Source organism: Sminthopsis crassicaudata, chromosome 1 (assembly GCF_048593235.1).
Source record: "Sminthopsis crassicaudata isolate SCR6 chromosome 1, ASM4859323v1, whole genome shotgun sequence".
Lineage (NCBI taxonomy): Eukaryota > Metazoa > Chordata > Mammalia > Dasyuromorphia > Dasyuridae > Sminthopsis > Sminthopsis crassicaudata.
This window is the reverse complement of record NC_133617.1, coordinates 440,156,342-440,176,256: the sequence shown is the minus strand read 5'-3', so window position 1 is coordinate 440,176,256 and position 19,915 is coordinate 440,156,342. Positions and strand designations below refer to the sequence as shown.

Here is a 19,915-nt window from a genome sequence, read left to right as displayed (position 1 = left end):
ACTTTCCCCTTATTACCACTTTAGCTGCATCCCACAAATTTTGGTATGATGTCTCATCTTTGGCATTATCTTGGGTGAAAATATTCATTGTTTCTATATTTGCTGTTTCATCTGATCATTCTTTAAGATGAGATTATTTAGTTTCCAATTACTTTTAGGTCTATTTACCCCTAACTTCTTGTTGAATGTAGTTTTTATTATATCATGATCTGAGAAGAAAGCATTTACTATTTCTGCCTTCTTGTGTTTAATTTTGAGATCTTTATGTCCTAATATATGGTCAATTTTTGTATAGGTTCCATGAACTGCTTGAGAAGAAAGTATTCTCCTTTCTATCATCATTCAGCTTTCTCCAAAGATCTATCATACCTAATTTTTCTTATATTCTATTTACCTCTTTAATGTCATTCTTATTTTTTTGTGGTTTAATTTATCTAATTCTGAGAGTGCAAGGTTGAGATCTCCCACTATTATAATTTTGCTATCTATTTCTTCTTGCAACTCTCTTAACCTTTCCTTTAGGAAGTTAGTTGCTATACCACTTGGTGCATATATGTTTAGTATCGATATGGCTTCATTGTGTATGCTACCGTTAGCAGGATATAGTTTCCTTCCTTATCTCTTTTAATTAGATCAATTTCTGCTTTTGCCTGATCTGAGATAAGGATGGCCACCCCTGCTTTTCTGACTTCACTTGATGCATAATAGATTCTGCTGCAGCCTTTTACCTTTACTCTATAAGTATCTCACTGCTTTAAATGTGTTTCTTGTAAGCAACATATTGTAGGTTTCTGACTTTTGATCCAGTCTGCTATCAATCTCCGCTTGATGGGAGAGTTCATCCCATTCACATTTACAATTAAAATTACTAATTCTGTATTTCCTTCCATCATATTATCCCCAGATTATGCTTTTTTTTTACTTGTCCCCCTGAACCCCTTCCCCAGTATTAAACTTATGGGCCCCACTTGTGTCACTCAGCCCTCCCTTTTTAGTATCCCTCCCCCTTCTTTTAAGTTCCTTCCCCTTTCTTGTACCTTTCCCTTATTCCTCTTTTCCTTTTCCCTTTTTCTCTCCACCCCTTTTAATGTGGTGAGAGAGAATTCTCTGAAAAACAAATATGACAATTGTTTACTCTTTGAGCCTACTCTTATGAGAGTAAGATTCACACAATGTTCCTCCCCCTCTCTAAATTCCCTCAGATATGGTAAATTTTCTTTGCCTCTTCCTTGGATGTAGTTTCCCTCTTTTAATCTCCCCTTTACCCGTTTTCTGATACTATCCCCTTTCTCTTTCTTCTTCCCTTTTTTATGTTATATCAGTAAATAAAAATATACATGCATACTTTCTGTATATCCACAACAAAAATACAGTTTTCAAAAGTTCCCTTTACCTTTTTCTGCTTCTCTTGGGTCTTGTGGTTGGAGATCAAATTTTTTGCATAGATCTGTTTTTTTTTTTTTTTTTCTTAGAAATAAATGGAATTCCTCTGTTCTCATTAGATGTCCATCTTCTTACATGGAAGAAAGTGCTAAACTTAGCTGGATAGTTTATTCTTAGCTGCATTCCAAGTTCTTTTGCCTTTCAGAATATCAGATTCCAGGCCCTTCAATCCTTTAATGTGGATGCAACCAGATCTTGAGTCACCCTTATTGTTGCACCTCGATATTTGAATTGTTTTTTTCCTGGCTGCTTGCAATATTTTTTTCCTTAGTCTGATAGTTCTTCAAGTTGGCCACAATATTCCGTGGAGTTTTTTTTTTTTTTGGGGGGGGTCTTTTTCAGAAGATGTTCACTGAATTCTTTCAATGCCTATTTTCCCTTCTGTTTCTATTATTTCTGGACAGTTCTCTTTGATGATTTCCTGTAAAATAGAATATAGATAGCTCTTTTTTTCATCATAATTTTCAGGAAGTCCAATGATCCTCAGATTATCTCTCCTAGATCTATTTTCCAGGTCTGTCAATTTTCCCAGTAAATATTTGATGTTATTCTCCAGCTTTTCATTTTTTTGATTTTGTTTGACTGATTCTTGGTGTCTCAATGAATTATTCATTTCTATTTGTTCAATCTTGATTTTTAATTAGTTATTTTCTTCATTCACAATTTTTTAGTTCTTTTTGTATATCTCCAATTGAGTTTTTAAATGAAATATTTTGCTTTGTGGAATTTTTTTCCATTGCATTAATTTTTTTTTAAGTGAGTTATTTTTTCTTTCCAATTCACAAATCCTACTTTCTTGGGATTTCTTTATCTTTTCCAATTCAGAGATCCTACTTTCCTGTGGTTTTTTAAACTTTTCCAATTCACAAATTTTGTTTCCCTGAACTTTCTGTGAATTCTTTATCTTTTCCAATTCGAATTTCAGGACATTGTTACTCTCTAGCATAGCTTCTCTTTCCTTTGCCCATTTATCTTCTAACTCCCTTTTGAGGTCTTTAATAGTCCCTTCTAGGAGAGAGTTATGTGATGGGGGCCAGGTAACATTGCCCTTCGGGGTATTGTCTGGAAACTGTCTGCTGTTAGCCTCTGTGGAGTTGGAAACTCGCTCTTTTTCTGTATAGAAGCTATCAATCGTTCTCTTCAATTTCTTACTCATTTTTAAAAACCTGTGGGATCTGATTTTAGGGTAAGGGGTTACCAGCTTCCTCTACAAAACAGAGATATTATGGAAGGCAGTATTTTTGTGTACGGGCTGCAAAGGTATCAGGGTGCTCTGGGAGGGAGTTTTATCCCCCACTGGAAGTGATTCAGAGCGGGACTTCGGGTGTGCCCAGTGAAGAACCCTCACTATATAACCTAGCGACTGCCCTGAGGCTAGAGGCTGAACAGTGAAAGCATCACAACCCCAGGCCAAATCACCACCTCCCTCCCCATGGGGCTATGGATATTAGCAGCTGACCAGCAAAATAGCCCAGCCCCACCGACCAGAAGTGTCTCTGCCCCAGGAAGCAGAGTCACTGCTGCTGGAGTTTCACTGACTCAGGCCAAGCCTCCCACTGTGAGATTAGAGGCTGCCCCAGGGCTGCGTCCCACTTCCTTACAGGTTCTTAATTGCCTCAAGTAAAAGCCCCCGACAGCAGAAGACTCTGTACTGAGTCACTTCCACTTTGTGGTACCTATAGGCAGTTTCTGGTGGTTTTTTTTTTTTTTTTTAATGGCTTGAGTTCTCTGCTGATCTGCTGTTTTGCAAGCAGAGTAGAGCTAACAGCCTATTGCAGAATCCTCTATCTCGGTGGCTTTTCTAACCCCAGAAGCCTCCCCAGCCCAATTGTCACAGTATACTAGCCTTTAGTCTATCACTGTCTGTGCCAGTCTTTTTCCTCCCCCCCTTCATTACAGACCTTTTCTGATGAAATTCCAGATTCTCTTCAGCTGGTAAATTGTTGTGTTTCTAATCTTTGTGGTTTTTAGCAGTCCAATGCTATTTTTGAGGCTGATTTAAATAATTGGTATTGAGGATAAGAGAGAGCTTAGAAATTCGCCTGTATCTTCACCATATTGGCTCCACCCCCCCAGTCCTTTCTTTGTTATATCTTTATTATAGCTTCATTGCTAATCTTGTTAGAGACCAATTGTTCTTCCTTACTTAATCTAAAATCTGTCAAGAATCAATTAGATATGGATCCACACTTAACACCATATACAAAGATAAGATCAAAATGGGTCCATAATTTAGGCATAAAGAATGAGATCATAAATAGATTAGAGGAACAGAGGATAGTCTACCTCTCAGATCTGTGGAGGAGGAAGGAATTTATAACTATTGAAGTACTAGAGATCATTATTGATCACAAAATAGAAGATTTTGATTACATCAAACTAAAAAGTTTCTGTACAAACAATACTTATTCAAACAAGATTAGAAGGGAAGTAACAAATTGGGAAAATATTTTTATAGTTAAAGATTCTGATAAAGGTCCCATTTCCAAAATATATAGAGAATTGATCCTAATTTATAAGAAATCAAACCATTCTCCAATTGATAAATGGTCAAAGGATATGAACAGACAATTCTCAGATAATGAAATTGAAACTATATCCACTCATATGAAAGAGTGTTCCAAATCATCACTGATCAGAGAAATGCAAATTAAGAGAACTCTGAGATATCACTACACACGTGTCAGATTGGCTAAGATGACAGGAACAAATACTGATGAATGTTGGAGGGGATGTGGGAAAACTGGGACACTAATACATTGTTGGTGGAGTTGTGAAAGAATCTGGCCATTCTGGAGAGCAATCTGGAACTATGCCCAAAAAGTTATCAAACTGTGCATACCCTTTGATCCAGCAGTGCTACTACTGGGCTATATCCCAAAGAAATACTGAAGTGGGGAAAGGGACCTGTGTGTGCCAAAATGTTTGTAGCAGCTCTTTTTGTAGTGGCTAGAAACTGTAAGATGAATGGATGTCCATCAACTGGAGAATGGTTGGGTAAATTATGGTATATGAAGGCTATGAAATATTATTGCTCTGTAAGAAATGACCAGCAGGGATGAATTCAGAAAGGCTTGGAGAGACTTGCATGAACTGATGCTGAATGAAATGAGCAGAACCAGAAGATCACTATACACTTCAACAACAATACTGTATGAAGATGTATTCTGATGGAAGTGGATATCTTCAACATAAAGATGATCTAATTCATCTCCAGTTGATCAATGATGGACAGAAACAACTATACCCAGAGAAGGAACACTGGGAATTGAATGTAAAATATTAGCACTACTGTCTATCTACCCAGGTTACTTATATCTTCGGAATCCAATACTTAACGTGCAACAAGAATATTGGATTTACACACATATATTATATCTAGGTTATACTGAAATACATGTAAAATGTATGAGATTGCCTGTCATCTAGGGGAGGGAGTAGAGGGAGGAAGGGGAAAATCTGGAAAAATAAATACAAGGGATAATGTTATAAAAAAAATCACTCATGCATATCTACTGTCAAAAATATATAATTATAAAATTAATAAAAAAAATAAAATCTGTCAAGAATCTCGGAGAGTCTCCTTCTTCCAAATCAATTCTTTTGTGAAGAGAGAGTAGAACATCTTTTGCATTAATTCTTACCCAGCCTTTAATCACTGAATGGGTATTGCATCAAACAAAATACCTTACTTTAAAAAGTCCAAAGTTTCCCTCTATATAAGGGCCATCACCAGTCTTTTTGACTCATGGATTCCCACTGGATTCAGATGATTCTGGAAGAGAGAGTAGGACTGATAACTTTGCATAGCTCTGCCTCATTTAAATCCAATTTACTTGCAAATCAAAATATCACCTTTTTTTTTTTATTTTTTTTTTCCCTGAGGCTGGGGTTAAGTGACTTGCCCAGGGTCACACAGCTAGGAAGTGTTAAATGTCTGAGAACAGATTTGAACTCGGGTCCTCCTGAATTCAGGGCTGGTGCACTATCCACTGCGCCATCTTAGCTGCCCCCAAAATATCACCTTCTTAATAATCCTGATTTGTCCTCTTCATGAATGAAAAATAAACAAGATAAGAAAGGGCTGCTCCACCAGAATTCAATTAAGACTAAGAACCGCACACAAAATTCTAGCTCTAGTTCCACCTATGCTCCTAGGTTGGATTTAGAGTATCACAAAATAGAGTATCCAGAAGCAGGAAGAATTTTTTTTAAGGATTTTATTTAAAAGGCATATGCATGGATAATTTTTCCAATAATGACCTTTGCATAACCTTTTGTTGCAAATATTCCCCTTCTTCCCTCCACCCATTCCCCTAACTGGAAGGTAGTCCAAGACATGTTAAATATGTTGAAATATATAATAGATCCAAGAAATGTATTCAAATTTATAGTTATGTTGCACAAGAAAAATCAGATGAAAAAGGAAGAAAAAGAAAAACTGAGAAAAAATGAAAATAAAAATAAAATGCAAACAAATGACAACAGAGAGAATGAGAATACAATGTTGTGCTCTACACTCTGTTCCCAGGGTTCTCTATCTGGGTGTAGATGAAACTCTTCATCACAGCACAAGTGGAACTGGTTTGAATCATCTCAATGTTGAAGATAGCTACATCTGTCAGAAATGATCAACATATACTCTTCTTGTTGCCTTGAATAATGATCTCCTGGTTCTGCTCATTTCACTTAGCACCAATTAATGTAGGTCTCTCCAAGCCTCTCTGAAATCATCCTAATAGTCGTTCCTTACAGAGCAATAGTAGTCTATAGCATTCATATACCATAATTTATTCAGCCATTCTCCAATTGAAGGACATCCATTCATTTTCCAGTTTCTTGCCACCACAAAGAGGGCTGCCAAAAATATTTTTGCACATGTGGGTCATTTTCCCTCCTTTAAGATCTCTTTGGGAAGATGGCAGCGTGGAGGGAGACAGCTGCTTGAGCTCCATGTTTTCTCTCAGGACTTACTTCATGACAAGCCTCAGAATTCATGCTTGACCGGAAAAGAAACTCACAAATAATCACCAAAAGAAGACATCCTTGAAATTCGCCAGAAAAGGTCTGTGTTTGCTCCGGGGAGGGTCGAATAGACTAGGCGCAGACTGAGGGCAGGCAGCTAGAGCAAGACAGGCAGCTCACACAGCTCAGACCGGAGCGCGGGAGGGGTGCAACCTCTTCCATTTCTGCAAAAATACTTTTACCCCAGTGTAGATGTTCCATCTTAGCAGCAAGCCACAAGCATCAGAGAAGGTGTAAACACTGGAGGTAAAGAATAAAACCCAAGAAAGCTAGCGTCTCTCTGGACTGGCCACTCCCACCCCCACCTGGAGTGACACAGAGTGTTTTTAGAGCCTCAGAGCACAGACACAGCTCAGCCATGACTGTCCTATTAGTGCCTTGCAGCTGTCTCCTGCAGTCTGTAGAGGGAGCTCAGTAACAACATCCTGCCCCATCCCCCCCCTCCAAAAACAGACCAATTGTTTCTCTTGTCAATTTGTTTTCTTTAATTACCGCTCTGACAAAATGAACAAAAAAATTTAAAAGGGCTCTAACCATTAACAGCTTCTGTATGGAGAGAGAGCAGACTTCAAATACTGAGGACACTAAAAGCAGATTGTCTCCAGAGGAATACCCTAAGGGGGGTGTGATCTGCTCCTCAATACAAAAGAATCTTATAGAGGAAATCAAAAAAGGCTCTCACAAGAGAGCTAGAAGAGAAATGGGAAAAGGAAAGGGAAGCTTGGCAAGAGAGCCTGGAGAAGTTATCCAGAGTAGATAAAGAGATCAAATAATTGAGAAATAAAATTAGTGATTTAGAAAAGGTAAACACCTCCAAGGAAAATAGGATTAGTGAGCTGGAAAAAGAAAACAGCTCTCTAAAAAATTAAATGGATGAAATAGGAAAAAAAATTCCATAGAAGAAAAAAACTCAATTGAACAATTACAAAAAGATATAAAAAAGTGAGTGAAGAAAATACATCATTGAAAATTAGACTCAAACAAGTAGAAATGAATGACTCAAGGAGAAACCAAGAAGTAGTCAAGCAAAACCTGAAAAATGAAACAATTGAAAAGAATGTCAAATACCTTATTGCAAAGACAACAGACCTGGAAAACAGATCTAGGAGAAATAATTTGAGATTAATCGGACTCTCTGAAAAATGTGAGGAAAAAAAGGAGCCTGGACACTATTTTCCAGGAAATTATCAAAGAGAACTGCCCAGACGTTTTGGAAACAGAAGGTAAAATAGACATTGAAAAAATTCATCAATCACCTACTGAAAGGGACCCTAAATTCAAAACACCAAGAAATATAGTGGCCAAGTTCAAGAACCATAAGACGAAGGAAAAAATACTGGAAGCTGCTAGAAAAAAGCAATTCGGATATGGAGGAGCCACAAAAAGGATAACCCAGGATCTAGCAGCATCCACATTAAAAGAACGAAGGGCCTGGAATATGATCCGAAAAGGGAAAGGAACTTGGTATGCAGCCAAGAATAACTTACCCAGCGAAAATGAGCATCCTATTCTAGGGAAGAAGATGGACATTTAACAAAATAAATGAATTCCATCTATTCTTGTTGAAAAAACCAGACTTACACAAAATGTTTGATCTTCAAATACAGAACTCAAGAGATTTCTAAAAAGGTAAAAAGAAATCTTGAGAACTATATTCTGCCATAAAAATATGTAAAGAACACATGTACAATTTGTCCTAGAAACTAGAGGTGGAAAGGAAATTATATCATAAAAGAGGGTAAGATGGTGGTACTACATCTCATGAAGAAGCAAAGGTAACCTTTTATATCTGAGAGAAAGAAAGGGGGGGATGAACATAGTGTGTATCATTAGACATGATGGTGAAATTTCTTCCACTTCATTGAAAAGTGGAAGGGAAGGAGTAAGCTAAGGGGAAGGGAATATAGAAATTGTGAGGAAAAGGGTAAAATAGGGGGAGGAATTTTAAGGTGGAGAAGGGATATTTGTGAAAAACAAGTGGTGCTCACAAGTTTAATACTGGGTAAGGGGGTAAGAGGGAAGGAAAGTAAAAAAGCATAAGCAGGGGTTAACAGGATGGCAAGCAATATAGAATTAGTCATTCTAACCATAAATGTGAATGGGGTAAACTCCCCCATAAAGAGGAAGCAGCTAGCAGACTGGATTAAAAGCCAGAATCCTACAATATGTTGTTTACAAGAAAGACACCTGATACAGGGTGATAAATTCAGAATAAAAGTAAAAGGATGAAGCAGAATCTAGTATGCTTCAGGTGAAGCCAAAAAAGCAGGGGTAGCCATCCTCATCTCAGATCAAGCAAAAACAAAAATTGATCTAATTATAAGAGATTAGGAAGGCCATTATATCCTGCTAAAGGGTAGCATAGATAATGAAGCAGTATCAATATTAAACATATTCACACCAAGTGGTGTAGCATCTAAATTTTAAAAGAGAAATTAAGAGAGCTGCAAAAAGAAATAGACAGCAAAACTATAATAGTGGGAGATCTCAACCTTGAACTCTCAGAATTAGATAAATCAAATCACAAAATAAATAAGAAAGAAGTCAAAGAGGTAAATAGAATACTAGAAAAGTTTGATATGACAGATCTTTGGCGAAAGCTAAATGGAGACAGAAAGGAATACACTTTCTTCTCAGCAGTTCATGGAACCTATACAAAAATTGATCATGTACTAGGACATAAAAACCTCAAAATCAAATGCAGTAAGGCAGAAATATTAAATGCATCCTTTTCAGACCACAATGCAATTAAAATTACATTTAATAAAAAGCCAGGGGAAAATAGACCAAAAAATAATTGGAAACTAAATAATCTTATACTAAAGAATGACTGGGTAAAACAGCAAATCATACACATAATTAATAACTTCACTCAAGAAAATGGCAATAATGAGACGTCATACCAAAATGTGTGGGATACAGCCAAAGCAGTAATAAGGGGAAGTTTTATATCTCTAGAGGCCTACTTGCATAAAATAGAGAAAGAGAAGGTCAATGAATTGGGCTTACAACTAAAATTGCTAGAAAAGGATCAAATTAAAACCCCCTCCCAGACAAACATGAAACTTGAAATTCTAAAAATAAGGTGAGATTAATAAAATTGAAAGTAAAAAAACTATTGAATTAATTAATAAAACTAAGAGTTGGTTCTATGAAAAAACCAACAAAATAGACAAACCCTTAGTAAATCTGATTTAAAAAAGCAAAGAGGAAAAGCAAATTGTTAGTCTTAAAAATGAAAAGGGAGAACTCACCACTAATGAAGAGGAAATTAAACAATAGTTAGGAGCTCCTTTGTGCAACTTTATGTCAATAAATTCGATAACTTAAATGAAATGGAAGAATACCTTAAAAAATATAACTTGCCCAGATTAACAGAGGAAGGAATAAATAGTCTAAATAGTCCCCTTTCAGAAAAAGAAATACAACAAGCTCTTAACCAACTCCCTAAGAAAAAATCCCCAGGACCGGATTTATTTACATGTGAATTCTACCAAACATTTAAAGAACAACTAACTCAAATTCTATATAAACTATATGAAAAAATATGGATTGAAGGAGTCCTACCAAATTCCTTTTATGACACAGACGTGGTACTGATACCTAAACCAGGTAGGCTGAAAACTGAGAAAGAAAATTATAGACCAATCTCCCTAATGAATATTGATTCTAAAATCTTAAATAAAACATTAGCAAAAAGACTACAGAAAATCATCCCCAAGATAATACACTATGACCAAGTGGGATTTATACCAGGAATGCAGGGCTGATACAATATTAGGAAAACTATTAGCATAATTGGCTATATCAATAACCAAATTAACAAAAAACATATCCATATGATAATCTCAATAGATGCAGAAAAGGCATTTGATAAAATCCAACATCCATTCCTACTAAAAACTCTTGAGAGTATAGAAATAAATGGACTATTCCTTAAAATAGTCAGGAGCATATATTTAAAACCATCAGTAAACATCATATGTAATGGCGATGAACAGGAACCTTTCCCCGTAAGATCAGGAGTCAAACAAGGTTGCCCACTATCACCATTATACTATTCAACATTGTACTAGAAATGCTAGTCTTGGCAATAAGAGTTGAGAAAGAGATTAAAGGAATTAGAGTAGGTAATGAGGAAATCTTTGCAGATGACATGATGGTATACTTAGAGAACCCAAAAGACTCTGCTAAAAAGCTCTTAGAAATAATTCAGAACTTTAGCAAAGTTGCAGGATACAAAATAAATCCACATAAATCCTTGGCATTTTTATACATTACCAACACAATCCAACAGCAAGAGATAAAAAGAGAAATTCCATTAAAAATAACGGTTGATAGTATAAAATATTTGGGAATATATCTACCAAAGGAAAGTCAGGAATTATATGAGCAAAATTACAAAACACTTGCCACAAAAATAAAGTCAGATTTAAATAATTGGAAAGACATTGAGCACTCTAGGATAGGACGAGCAAATATAATTAAGATGACAATACTCCCTAAACTAATCTATTTATTTAGTGCTATACCAATCAGACTCCCAAGAAACTATTTTACTGACCTAGAAAAAATAACAACAAAATTCATATGGAAGAACAAAAGGTTGAGAATTTCAAGGGAAGTAATGAAAAAAAAAATCAAATAAAGGTGATCTAGCTGTACCTGATCTAGAACTATATTATAAAGTAGCAGTCATCAAAACCATCTGGAATTGGCTAAGAAAGAGACTAGTTGATCAGTGGAATAGGTTAGGTTCACAGTTCAAGATAGTGAATAAAAATAGCAATGTAGTGTTTGACAAACTCAAAGATCCCAACTTCTAGGATAAGAATTCATTATTTGACAAAAACTGCTAAGAAAACTGGATTAGTATGGCAGAAACTAGGCATGGACTCACATTTAACACCACATACCAAAATAAGATCAAAATGGGTCCATGATTTAGAATGAGATCATAAATAAATTAGAGGAACATAGGATAGTTTACCTCTCAGACTTGTGGAGGAGGAAGGAATTTGTGACCAAAGGAGAACTAGAGATCATTATTGATCACAAAATAGAAAATTTTGATTACATCAAATTAAAAAGCTTTTGCACAAACAAAACTAATGCAAAGAAGATTAGAAGGGAAGTAACAAATTGGGAAAACCTTTTTACAGTTAAAGATTCTGATAAAGGCCTCATCTCCAAAATATACAGAGATTTGACTTTAATTTATAAGAAATCAAGCCATTCTCCAATTGGTAAATGGTCAAAGGATATGAACAGACAATTTTCAGATTATGAAATTGAAACTATTTCCACTCATATGAGAGTATTCCAAATCACTATTGATCAGAGAAATGCAAATTAAGACAACTCTGAAATACCACTTCACAGCTGTCATATTGGCTAAGATGACAGGAACAAATAATGATGAATGTTGGAAGGGATGTGGAAAAACTGGGACACTGATGCATTGTGGGTGGAGTTGTGAAAGAATCCAACCGTTCTGCAGAGCAATCTGCAATTATGCCCCCAAATTTACCAAACTGTGCATATCCTTTGATCCAGCAGTGCTACTACTGGGTTTATATCCCAAGAAAATACTAAAGAAGGGAAATGGACCTGTATGTGCCAAAATGTTTGTGGCAGCCCTTTTTGAAAACGAACGGATGTCCATCAATTGGAGAGTGGTTGGGTAAATTATGATACATGAATGTTATGGAATATTTTTGTTCTGTAAGAAATGACCAACAGGATGAATACGGAGAAGCTTGGAAAGACTTTCATCAACTGATGCTGAGTGAAACGAGCAGAACTAGAAGATCATTATACACTTCAACAATGATATTGTATGAGGATGTATTCTGATGGAAGTGGATATCTTCAACATAGAGAAGAGCTAAACCAATGTCCATCAATGATGGACAGAATCAGCTATACCCAGAAAAGGAACACTGGGAAATGAGTGTAAAATGTTAGCATTTTTTGTTTTTCTCCTCAGGTTATTTTTATCTTCCTTATCCAATTCTTCCTTTGCAACAACAACAACAACAACAAAATTCGGTTTTGCACATATATATTGTTCCTGGGGTATAGCATAACATATTCAATATGTATGGGAATGCCTGTAATCTAGGGGAGGGGATGGAGGGAAGTAGAGGAAAATTCGGAACAGAAGGGAGTAAAAGGAATAATGTTGTAAAAAAAATGTTCTAATTATAAAATTAATTTAAAAAAAAATCTCTTTGGGATATAAGCCCAGTAGAAACACTGCTAGATCAAAGGGTATGCACAATTTGATAACTTTTTGAGCATATTTCAAACTGGTCTCAACAATGTTTAGAACACTTTCCAGTTCCATCAACAATGTATCAGTGTCCCAGTTTTCCCACATACCTTCCAACATTTATCATTATCTTTTCCTGTCATCTTAGCCAATCTGAGGGTTGTGTAGTGGTATCTCAGAGTTTTCTTAATTTGCATTATTCTGATCAATTGTGATTTGGAGCATCTTTTCATGTGGCTCCAAATAGTTTCAATTTCTTCATCTGAAAATTGTTCATATCCTGTGACCATTTATCAATTGGAGAAGGGCTTGAACTGTTATAAATTTAAGTTAATATTCCATATATTTTAGAAATGAGACCTCTTTATCAGATCTTTTGGATATAAAATGTTTCCTGGTACATTGCATCTTTTCTAATCTTGTCTGCATTAGTTTTTTTTTTTTTTAATACAAACCCTTTTTAATTTAATATAATCAAAATTATATCTTTTATGATCAATAATGAAATCTGTTTCTTCTTTGGTCACAAATTCCTTCATCCTCCACAAATCTCAGAGGTAAACTATTCTATGTTCTTCCAATTTGTTTATATTATAATTCTTTATGTCTAGCTCATGAACCTATTTTGACCTTATCTTGATATATGTTGTTATTTGTGGGTCTGTGCCTACTTTCTGCCATACTAGTTTCTAATTTCCCTAGCATTTTTTGTCAAATAGTGAATTCTTATCGCAAAAGATGGAGCCTTTGGTTTCTCAAATACTAGATAGTTATAGTCATTGGATATTTGTTATGCAAATCTAACCTATTCCACTGATCAACTCGTGTATTTCTAAGCCAATACCAAATAGTTTTGATGACCACTGATTTATAATACAGTTTTAGATCTGGTATAGCTAGGCCACCTTCATTTGCTTGTTTCTTCATTAATTTCTTTGAAATTCTTGATCTTTTGTTTTTCCAGATGAATTTTGTTGTTTTTTCTACTCAGTAAAATAATTTCTTGGGAGTTTGATTGGTATAGCACTAAATAAATACATTACTTTATAGAGTATTGTCATCTCTATTACATTTGCTTGATCTATCCATGAGAACTTGATATTTTCCTAATTGCTTAGATCTAACTTTATTTGTGTAGAAAGTGTTTTTTAATTTATCTTATATAATTCCTGACTTTCCATTGGCAGATAAATTCCCAAATATTTAATATTATCAACAGTTATTTTAAATGGAATTTCTCTTTGTATCTCTTGCTATTGGAGTTTGTTAGTGATGTATAAGAATGCTGATGCTTTATGTGGATTTATTTTGTATCCTGTAACTTTGCTAAATAGCTTTTTAGTTGATTCTCTGGACTTCTCTAACTATACTATCATATCATCTGCAAAGAGTGATAATTTGGTTTCATCATTACCTATTCTAATTCCTTTAAAGTCTTTTTCTTCTCTTATTGCCATTTTTAATACAATATTGAATAGCAATGGTGATAGTTTCACCCCTGATTTTACTGGGAATGGTTCTACTTTATTCCCATTACATATATTGCTGGCTGATGGCTTTAAATAGATGCTACTTACTATTTTAAGGAAAAGTCCATTTATTTCTATATTCTCTAGTGTTTTTTAATACAAATGGGTGTTGCATTTTATTAAATGCTTTTTCTAAATCTATTGAGGTAATCATGTGGTTTTTGTTAATTTGGTTATTAATACAGTCAATTATGCTAATAGGCTTTCTAATATTGAACCAGCCCTGCATTCCTAGTATAAATCCTACTTGGCCGTGATATATTATGCTGGGGATAATTATCTGTAATCTCTTTGCTATATTTTGTTTAATATTTTTGCATCAATATTCATTAGGGAGATTAGTGTATAATTTTCTTTCTCTATTTTTATCCTACATAGATTAGGAATCACTACCATGTCTGTGTCATAAAAGGAATTGGTGCCTACCAAATTCTTAATTCCCTATTTTTTTTTCAAATAGTTTGTATAGTATTGGAGTTATTGTTCTTTAAGTGTTTGGTAGAATTCACACATAAATCCTTATGATCCTGGGGAATTTTTCTTAGGGAGTTTATTAATAGCTTGTTCTATTTCTTTTTCTAAAATGGGGCTATTTAAGTAATTTATTTCCTCTTCTGTTAATCTGAGCAAACTATGCTTATGTAGATATTCCTTCTTTTCACTTAGATTGTCAAATTTATTGGCACAAAGTTAGGCAAAGTAATTTCTGATTATTACTCTATTTTCCTCATCATTGGTGGATAGTTCTCCCTTTTCATTTTAGAGACTAACAATTTGATTTCCCCTTTCCTTTTTCTAATCAAATTAACTAAAGATTTATCTATTTTCTTGTTTGTTTGTTTTTTCATAAAACCAACTCAAGTTTTATTTGTTAATTCAATAGTTTTTTTTAGTTTCAATTTTATTAATCTCTCCCTTTATTTTTAAAATTTTCAAGTTTGGTATTTGATTGGGGCTTTTTTTCTAGCTTTTTTAGTTGCAAACCCAATTTATTGATATTCTCTTTCTCTATTTCATGCAAGTAAACCTCTAGAGATATAAAATTTCCCCTTACTACTGCTTTGGCTGAATTTTGGTATGCTTTCTCATTATTTTCATTCTCTTGGATGAAATTATTGTGTCTATGATTTCCTGTTTCACCCATTCATTCTTTAATATGAGATTATTTAGTTTTCCATTTTTTTTGGTCTATTTTTCCTTGGTCCTTTGTTGAATGTAATTTTTATTACATCGTGATCTGAAAAAAATACACTTACTTTTTCTGCCTTTCTGCATTTGATTTTGAGGTCTTTATGTCCTCGGTATTTGAATTGTTTTTTTCCTGGATGTTTGTAATATTTTTTTCCTTAGTCTGATAGTTTTGAAATTTGCCTACAATATTCCATGGAGGTTTTATTTTAGGGTCTTTTTCAGAAGGTGTTTGATGAATTCTTTCAATGCCTGTTTTACTTTCTGAATATATTACATCTAAGGAGTTCTCTGTGATGATTTCCTGTAAAATAGTATCTAGGTTCTTTTTTCATTATAATTTTCGAGAAGTCCAATAATTCTCAGATTATCTCTCCTAGATCAATTTTCCAGGACTGTTGTTTTTCCAAGCTGATATATAATATTTTTTCTAATTTTTCTTTCTTTCTTTTTTTTTTTATGTGCACTTGAAGTTTCTTTAAATGTGTTGTTTTGCTCTATGGGATTTTTTTTTCCATTCGCTAGTTTTGTTTTTTTCTAGTGAGTTATTTTCTTTGTCCAATTTACAAATTCTACTTTCCTGGGATTTCTTTACCTTTTCCAATTCATAAATTCTTTTTTCCCTGCACTTCCTAGGAATTCTTTACATTTTCCAATTCACATTTCTGGAGGTTGTTACTCTCTTCCATAGCTTCTCTTTCCTTTCTCCACTTTTTTTTCTAGCTCTCTTTTAAGATTGTTAATATACTCTTCTAGAAGAGTTTTATGTGCTGGGGGCCAGGTAACATTCCACTTTGGGGTAATTGTCTGGAGACTGTTTGCTGTTAGTCTTCTCAGGGTTGAAAAAAAACTGCTCTCTTTCTGTATAGAAGCTATCAATCGTCCTTTTGATTTTTTTACTCATTTTTTAAAGCCTTTAGGGTCTGCCTTCAGCGCAAGGAGGTTACCAGCTTCCTCTGCAGAAAAGGGATAAGATGTATGGATAGTCGTTGTCCTGAAAACAGGCTGCAAAGAGCAGCAAGGTCCAGGAGTGCTCTGGGAAGTAGTTCCCCTCCCCCCCTTCCCCCCGCCCAGTGATTCAGACCTGGTTAGCACACTCTGAGATGCAGAAAGTGCCCAGTGAAGAACCCAGCTGTGCAGATTAGCAACTGCCCTGGGACTAGAGACTGGGCAGTGAAAGTGTCACTACCCCAAGCCAAAATCCACTGTGTGGCTGTGGGTATTAGCAACTGACCATCAAATAGCCCTGCAGGGACTACAAGCACAGTTGTGATGTGAAGTTCTATTGTCCCAGGCTGAGCCCCCCAATTTGCAGATTAGAGGCTGTCCCAGGCTGTGCTCCCCTGTCATGCAGATTTGTGACTACCCTAGCCCATCCTGTAGAATGTAAATACATAGCTTTGCTGTGGTCTGTGCTGAGTTACTTTTTGGGTTTTGGGTAGTTGTAGCCAGATCTTGTTAGGTTCTGGTGTTTTATAGAGTACTCTCTACCTTTGGCTTTAATTTCTCTGCTGTTCTGCTGTTTTGCAAGCAGAGCAGAGCAGTCAGCCCATGGCAGAGTCATCTCTGTAGATTTTCTAACCATATTATAATATTTCTAGCCTTTTTTTATAGTGGCTAGAAACTGGTAATTGAATGGATGTCCATTAATTGGACAATGGCTGAATAAATTGTGGTATATGAGTGTTGTGGATTATTATTGTTCTATAAGAAATGACCATCAGGATGAATACAGAGAGGGTTGGAGAGACTTATATGAACTGATGCTAAGTGAAATGAGCAGAATATTTCAACAACTATACTCAAAATGAGTCTTACTTCTGATGGAAGTGGCTATCTTAGGCACTGAGAGGATCCAAATCAGTTCCAATTGATCAGTGATGAGCAGAAGCAGGTACACCTAGTGAAAGAACACTGGGAAATGATTGTGGACCACAATATAGCATTTCCACTCTTTCTGTTGTTGTTTGCTTGCATTTTTGTTTTTCTTCCCAGGTTATTTTTACCTTCTTTCTAAATCGAATTTTTTTCTTGTGCAACAAGATAACTGTATAAATATGTATATATATGTTGTATCTAACATATACTTTAACATGTTTAACATGTATGGGGCTGCCTGTCTTCTAAGGGAGAGGGTAGAGGGAAGGAAGGGAGAAGTTAGAACAGAAGTTTTTGCAAGGGTCATATGTTTTGTCAATAAAAAGCTACAATAACAAAAAAAAAAAAAAAGAAAGAAAGAAAGGAAGAACACATTGATCACTTCTGCAAAGAAATTCCTCAAGGAAAACCCCAAGGAACAATGTTGTGAAAATTCAAACCTATTATCTCAAGGAAAAAATATTATAAGCTGCTAGGCAAAAACAATTAAAATATCAAGAAGCAACTTTTAGGATTACTCACCATCTGATAGCTTCTACAATAAAGGACCAAAGAGCCTGGAATACCATATTCTGGAATGCAAATGACCTGGGCTTGCAAGCAAGAATTAACTACCCAGTGAGATTCATCATCATCATCTTTCAGGGGGAGAGATGGAGCTTCAATCAAGTAAGAAGACTTTCAATCATTTCTATTGGATTAAAAAAAAAAACAGAAAATTTAATCTATAAACACAGGGCTCAAGAGAACCATAGAAAGATAAACAGAGGAAAAAGTATATTTCACAGTTCAACTATTTACATTCCTATCTAGGAAAACAATATCTTAAAAACTGTATCTAACTCTGGGGCAGATAAAGAGGACATGAAAGAGACTGAAGGTATGGATGGTTGTGAATGGACTCTGATGTGATGACAAAGAAAAAGACATTAAGGCATGGAAAAAAGATTGTACTGGGAAGGGAGGAAAGGGAAGGTATAATGGGATAATTAGCTTACAGCAAAGCTCAAAAAACCTATTACAGTGGAGGGGGAAAAGGAAGTGAGATGAGCGTTGTCTGAAGCTTGATCTAGTCAGTTTTGGTTATAAGAAGGAACAATTTAATTACTCATTTGGGTACAGAAATTTACTTAATCCTATAAAGAAGCAGAAGGACAAAGAAGAAAAGAGAAGGGGGAAAGGGTTGATAGAATATAAGGCAGTGGGTGGAGTGGGTTAAAAAAAACACTACTAAGAGAAGAGCTGAGGGTTGATAAGAGATAAGGTAGTAGGTGGGATGGGAAAGTACACTAATAAGAAAAGAGGAAAGGGTGATAGAAAACAAGGTAGTATGTAGCATGGGTAAAGAAAGAAACATGACTGAGGACATGTTGGAAAGAGAAAACAAAAGTGTATACAAGGGAGAAAATATGATAGAGGGAAATGTAATGCTGATAATCATAACTTAATGTGAATGGGATGAACTCTCCTATAAAATGGAAGCAAATAGCAAAATGGATTAAAAATAGAATTATTCAATATCTTGTTTACAAGAAACACAGAGAGATACATACAGAGTAAGTATAAAAGGCTGGAAGAGAATTTATTATATATCAGCTGAAGTTTAAAAAAAAAGCAGGGATAGCAATTCTGATCCCAGATAAAGCAAAAGTAAAAATAGATCTTATTAAAAGACATAAAGAGGGAAAGTACATCTTGATAAGGCATATGGTAAATAATGAAGTAGCAATATGTGTGCACCAACTGCAAGAGCAGGCAAATTCCTAGAAAATATTTTAAAGTAGTTACAGTAAGAAATAGATAGCAAAACCATTCTAGTGGGGGCCACAACCTTCCCCTCTAAGAATCAGACAAATCTAACCACAAAATAAATAAGAAAGAAATTAGGAAGGTTAATAGGATCCAAGAAATCTAGATATGATAGACCTTTAGAGAAAATTGAACAAGGATAGAAAGGAAAACATATTTTTTTTCAGCACATGGCACCTACACAAAAATTGACCATGTATTAGCATATAAAAACCTCACAATCAAATGCAAAAGAACAGAAATAGTAAATGCTTCTTTTTCAGGCCACAATGAAATAAAATATAAAATAGAGAAAGAGATCAATGAATTGAGTATGTAACTAAAAAAGGTAGAAAAAGAACAAATGAAAAATACCCAAATTAAAGACCAAATTAGAAATTTTAGAACTCAAAGGAGAGAATAATAAAATAAAGACTAAGAAAACTATTCAACTAATAAATAAAACTAAGATTTTTTTTTTTGAAAAACTAACAAAATATATAATTGGCTAATTTGTTCAAAAAAGGAAATAAAAAATGAAAGAGGTGAACTTACCACCAATGAAAAGGAATTAAAGCAATAATTAGGAATTGTTTTGCACAACTCTATGGCAGTAAGTCTGCGCATCTAGCCAAAAAGAATGAATATTTTCAAAAATAAATTGCTCTGGTTAACAAAAGAGGAAATTAAATACTTAAATAGTCTCATTTTAGAAAAAGAAATTGAACAAGTCATTAATGAACTCCCTAAGAAAAAATTTCCAGGGCCAGATAGATTCACAAATGAATTC

At 34.8% G+C, this 19,915-nt stretch overlaps 1 long non-coding RNA gene across 1 annotated transcript; it reads right to left on the bottom strand.

Annotated features, from left to right (window-relative positions):
• Nucleotides 1-1,049: 1,049 nt before the first annotated feature.
• On the bottom strand, nt 1,050-18,024 carry LOC141554932 (uncharacterized). Its single transcript, XR_012486007.1, has 3 exons — nt 17,860-18,024; nt 5,136-5,218; nt 1,050-1,864 (listed from the first exon to the last, which is right to left on the bottom strand). It is a non-coding gene; the product is annotated as an uncharacterized LOC141554932 (long non-coding RNA).
• Nucleotides 18,025-19,915: the final 1,891 nt, after the last annotated feature.